The sequence below is a fragment of the Olea europaea genome, chromosome 7, assembly GCF_002742605.1.
Source record: "Olea europaea var. sylvestris chromosome 7, O_europaea_v1, whole genome shotgun sequence".
NCBI classification, from domain to species: Eukaryota; Viridiplantae; Streptophyta; class Magnoliopsida; order Lamiales; family Oleaceae; genus Olea; species Olea europaea.
In genome coordinates this window covers 11,963,134-11,969,818 of record NC_036243.1, presented here as the reverse complement: position 1 = coordinate 11,969,818, position 6,685 = coordinate 11,963,134, and positions in this window count along the sequence as shown.

The window sequence follows — 6,685 nt, the reverse complement described above, 5'->3', positions numbered from 1 at the left end:
AATATAGTAAAAAAATAAAATAAATAGTAATAATAAAGGCCTATATTCTTTCTATAAGCAAGCTCCTTCCCTCTCAGATTCTCTAGGGCTTAACATCAAGCTATTAAGGTTGTTCAGTAGTGATTGGGTCAGGAAACAAGACCTGTTAGTGCCTATTGCAATAATGGCGCAAAAACCCACCCCGCTTCAAATGGGATGGCGAGGTGGGGCGGGGCAAAGCGGAGCCCCCCGTTGCGGGGAGCGGCGAGGCAAGGATGCCCCGCCTCAAACCAATTCCATGAAGAAAAAAAATTAAAAATAATTTTATTTCTATACAATTCATCCGTTAAAAATCCATTTTAAATTTGTATTTTATTCTCTAATAATAATATAACTCGAAACTTTGAAAATGTAAAAAAATAAAAAAAAAATTAAATGGGGCAAAAAGTTGCCCTGTCCCCACCCTGCCCAATCTAAGACGGGGCAGGGCTGGATGGGGTGGGGGCGCTCTACCCCCGAATCCGCTCCGTTGCCATCCTTAGCTTATTGCCTATAAATTGGGACCCTTAAAATCACTGTTTATGTTTGTTAAACAGTACAAATATTAGTCAATTCCATCACTTTTAATATACACAGCAATTATTATTATTTTTTTAAAATACACGACAATTATTTTAAAAATATAACCCTAACCAAACAAAAAGGGGAAAATATATTGTATATTAGTCTTTGTAACTGCAGCAAAGAGGAAGAAAATAGAGTAAAAAGCACAAAAAATATTGCAAATGAAAGAACCATAACAATTCAATAGCGGAGCCAGAATTTTTGATTTTTATGGCTATCGACAACATTACAATGGTCAGTGGCACAATAACAGCGTGTAGACATCAGCAAGTTAAGAGTAATGTTATTTAGCCCCATCGATGTTATAGTTCCAGTCTAACTGATGTTAACGTAACATTAAATAAGTCATTTAATTTTACCTTTCATTCAACCTATCATCTTACCTAAATTGGGAGTTGTAACCTAGTGGGCTATATAGCATTATTCCCAAGTTAAATACAAAATAATCGACTCTGAATTCACTGTAAATAAAAAATAATAAAATAGCAAAAAAATAGAAAAGGGAATCAACAAAGATGCAGATTGTTTTGATGGTACTTCAGTCCAAAACAAACCGGAAAAAGGAAAAAGGAGCGAAGAAGATAAGAATTGTCTCATTTTATGAACCATTTCTAATTAAGTCAAAAATGATAATTGAAAATATATTATTTTCGTAATGTTTGGCTTCCGACAGTGCCTTTTTGCATTCACTGTACCTTCATCATCGTCATAGTCACAAGTTTGTAGCAGTGTAAGCTTTAATTACCATTATATGCCATTCTATTTATAATCATTTTAGGGTATATAAAAAATAAACAGATAAACATTATATCAAAAATATTTTTTCAACTGATGTGTATTTGTATTGTGGTGAACCATAAATAAATGGCGATGGTAATATAATTAGAATAATTATATTCACACCATAATTTTCATTTCTTGTACCACCTCTTGAATTGTACTTGATATTCTTAATTTTTTTGTCGTTATAGTATTTATGTCCTTAATGATTTTTTTTATTATTCTTATTCTCAAAATTTCTATTAATTAACGCATTTTGCATAATCCAATAGTGAAATTGAGTCTGCTCAACATCCGAAGCTAATTTGAGGTCCTCAGGAAGACTAGAATAGATGAGTATTTCGACTCTTTTGATTAGACTTGACTTTCGATGAGACGCACGGGCAGGATAAGGAGATCTCCCTATTAGAATCATCTGATCAACCATTATCATTATCTTTAGAGGGCTATCCTCAGACAAGTTCTTAGGAAATGGTAAAGGCTTCAAGCCAAGCTCGTGTAAGAAGCTATTCCTCTATGATAACAGTTTGAGGTTCAAAAGTCCGTTAAAATAACTTATTTTTTCACAATGCGTTTAAAAAAAAAATATATATATATATATATATATATTTTTATGATGATGGTTACTCATATAATTATGAATTATCCTTATCGTTATGGAAATCTTCCTCAAATGCAAAAAATAACTGTATCTTTCCCATTATACCCTTTATATTAGAGATCTCTTCCTCTCTCTCTTTTTTTTTCGCTTAATTTTAATTTAGATATGAAAATTGTCTTTTAGCTTGAAGAGAGTGATATTTCGCTTTTTGCAAATATTGTTACATCACAGTTATATTTTCAATATTAACATTTTTATTTCAAGGACAAAGGAAAAAAAAAAAAGTAGAGAAAAAAATTTATTTTAACAGGTCTACTCTCTCTCCATTTTTTTTTTTTTTTTGATAAAAATGAAATTTGTATCCCCAATTTTTATTAAATATAACAATCTAGTGGTGTACAAAATGACTGTAATGTCCTTTATTAGAATGTCGTATAGGTAAAATTGACAAGGATGTCTAGAGCATCTAAATAGATTGGAAAGCTAAATTTAACTTTACCTTGACGATAATGTTTAGGAGTTAATTGTTTGAATGCACACTAAACTTCGCATAACCTCACATTTTACTTACTGAACTTTGGTTTGCACCTAATTGAACTTTTAAAAAGTTACACTCCATCATTAACCAAGTAACTTCTATCCAGCCCATTCGCCTAAGTGGACAACAATTTGCACTTGTGGCCATTTAATTGCTCCATCTCAAAAATGAATTGCCAAGTCACTGATACCAAACACGACTTACCCACTTAAAAAGTGAAATCACGATCTAGAACCTTACCCTCCCGAAAAGACCGAACAATTGCACTGTCGAATGTGAACCCTAATCAAATGTCCATCACCATTGAAGTCTACAACTCGACCACGAATATTGAGTTTTTTAAGAAGTGCACGTGGAGGGAGAAAATCAAGGTAAATCCTGTAATTTATTTATGGTTTCTTCATTTTTATCTTTACTACACGTGGAATGTGTTGGGAATCTATTTATACATGCACAGAAGAAATTAAAATTATTTCGATTCCCACCAAGGATCCCTTTGTGTTTAGATAAAAATCGTGATAAAGATTGTACATTTGAAAAATTCTGCAAATCTTTTGTTTTTCTTTCGTTCCAGCAATCTTGAATTTGCCTCCCATAACTGTCCAATTGTCTAGCCTCTAATGAAATCCACACAGAGAATAGACTGCGACTGCTATTGTTTTTCATCTTGTGCCAGCAAGAATTATGAAAATCATATGGACTTCAAACCTAGTTATGTATATATATAAACCCAAACGGGCCTGGTCCGGTCCGATCCAATATTTAATTAATCCATTTAATTAAATTCAGTCCGTGAATTAATTAATCCAATTAATTAATTCGGGCCTATAAATAATCAAACCAATTAATTAATTTATCTAACGATTGTTAAATTAATTAATTGACAAATTGCAACCTTTCAATTCTCTTTTGTGTGTGACCCATCAGTTCCCAATCACGATACCTAACGACGTGAAATATTATTTTGATCTAATCAAAATTGATAAATTAAAACACCCTTTTAATTTATCGTCAATTCACACTCGCCGTCCCAGATTGACATCTAGCAATTTGTCAGGGCAATACATGTGACGGAAAATGTCATGTGGTATGACAAAACCAAACTCGTTCGTTTATCGTGAAACTTTAATCCCTTCGTCAATATGATCCGATCAATTACGAGATATGAAAGTGTGTCAATCTCGATTATCGATCATATCTTTCACTCTACTATTAAGTCAATACAAGTCGAAAACTCCTTTTCGACTTATGAGTACACCTTGGTCAAGGATTTCATCATCGACTTAATTGAATGAAACGCAGATCATAATCTTCTACTATCTAAGAGTGACGAATCCTTTATTGGTCAATCACAACCTTCATATGATTCTTGACGTACCCGAATGGTGTCGTATTAGCGGCCTTTGTAGAGTAACATTCAACACCGTCAGAGTATGACTGTCCTCATATAAGGTACCATGATGACCTCAAGTCAAAGGACCAATTCCTCTACTGAACATTAGAGATTAACCACTGACACTCAGATAGTTATCTATGTGGAATCTCTTGGCAGGTCTCCAATGTTTTGTTCTATAACAAAACATCCACGTGTTCATTTAAGTGTCGCCGCACTTTAACTTGTGAGATCAGTTACTTACTTCACAAGTAAGAAATGCCACACGTGATGGTCTATCCGTAATAACGATATCCGTATCTCGTTATTACTTACAACCACGGACGATTTAAGATTCAATCAGATGTAATTTGTATCTCACAATTACAACTCCTTGTGATTAACAAATTACGAAGATTTGAATCTACGGATTCTATTATTTATTTAATTATCTATTAATTAAACAATAGATCTACCATTAAATTGTATTAATTATATATCAAAAGTATTTATGTTCAAAGTTGATTGGACTTAGGACATAATACTTACAAACTCCCACTTGCACTAGATCCAATCACTTTTGTATCTAATATCATAAATCTACATGACGATCACGTTTATGCTACGACAACTCTTTGTCAGTTGATCTGCAATATTGTTAAATGTGGGAATTTGCTCTTCTCTTTACTTCATTTCTATGTATTATCTCTCTGATGAGATTATACCACTTTAATACATGTTTGGATCATTGATGAGACCTTAGCTCTTTTGCTTTCGCAATGGCTCTATTGTTATCACAATGCAATGGTATGTGATCAACAATATCAGGAACTACTCCAAGTTTATTTATGAACATCATGATCCAGATTGCAACTTTTTGCTACTTCTGAAGTAATCATGTATTAGGTTTCTACTATTGAATCAATGGTTGCTTTACGTTTGGAACCTTTTCAACATACCGCTTAAAATTAAACCAGTTTCTCCATAGGAAATCTTCTCAAGATTTCATCTATGTAAATTGGGATGAGTTAAGGAATCTTCTAGATCTACCTTAATAGATCAAGTTGCTTCTCCCATATCGTTCATGAATAAATCCTTTAACAACCATTATTTCAACAATTGAAATATAGGGATGTTGTTTTCTATAATATTAGGAATACGACAATACTCCCACTATTTTTTTGTAAACACACAATTCGTCTTCAAATTTGATAAAATCAAACACTTTGACTTTTTAATCAAATCTAAGATTTCAACTCTAAGAGACTTCTCTTAACCTATAGTCACGGTATGCAACTGTTACAAGCAAAACCCGAATGGACTTCAGCAAGGCTACAGGAGAAAGGTTTCACCAAGGTCAACACTTAACCTTTGCTTCTAGCCTTGCTTTGTATATATGGATATTTCCATCCATTTCTATTCCATCAGGAGGCTTGACCAAGGTCCAAACCTTGTTCACATACGCCGAGTTCATCTCGAGTATCATGGCCTCTTGCTGTCTCCTCTAAGTCAACACTTGACTTTATTTTGTTACAACTAGCAGGTTGATTATCCTGGATCACTAATACCTGATTAATGATCATGGATTCTCACCTTCTTGGAGGTCGAATGATCCTACTAGATTCACATAGAGCTGTCATGTCCTCAGGAGTCTTTACTTCCTGTTCCAAAGTATGTCCCATATCAGATATGGGATCAAACTCGAATTTATCTACTTGGTTAACTATATTTGTGGACTCTTGAACTCTTTCAAATTCTATTTTACTCCCACTATCCTCTCATAGAGTAAACATTTTCTCTAAGAAGACGATATGTCGTGAGACAAAGACTTTCTTCATGATAATAGAATTAATATTCAAATGTCTGCTTTGAATATCCCCACAAATACGTATTTATCAGATTTAGCGTCAAACTTATCCAATTCAAGGCGCTTCAAATAAGCGTCATGGCCCCAAACTTTCATATAAGATAAATTGAGACTATTGCCTTTTCATAACTCGTATGGAATCTGTTAACCAATTTAGATGGGACATGATTTAGTGTGTTGCACACTGCAATCAATGCATGACTCCAAAACAATTTTGGGAGATTTGCATGGCTTGTTATTAATCGCATTATATCTAATAATTAACAATTCCCCCTTTTAGATACACTACCTTGCTGCAGTGTATATGAAGGAGTCCACTGTAAGAGAATCTCATTCTCTCTTAGATAATTTAGATTTTATCTTTAAGATACTCTCACTTGATCGAATCTTAATGTGAGAGTATTTTTACCTATTTGTTTCTCTACTTCTAGTTTGAATCCCTTGAATTTTTCAAGAGTTTCATGTTTGAGTTTTCATCAAGTATACATGATCATTGATGAAATAAGAGAAACATTACCTGACATTAATTGACACGAGTCCATATGCATCACTATGCATTAGACCAGTAATTATGCTGACCTTTCTTCTTTTCAAGTAGAAGAAGATTTGGTCATTGTGACAGACATGCATAATTTGTACTTGTCAAAATCAATTAATCTCAAGTATACATCTCTATGTAACTTTGGAATTGCTTTTCATCTATATGACAAAGTCCGTCATGCCAGATTTAGGTAATAATTAGATTATCACATTTATGCCTTATAATTTATATACTCATTATAGAATCTTTAGTATTAAAGAATATGAACGTCGTAATTTGTCATAGCCATTAGAATCTTTATCAAGATAAACAAGAACAACAATTATCCTTAACATTAAAATAGTTCATGTTCGAACATGAAATTCATTTTTAAGTTCCAACTA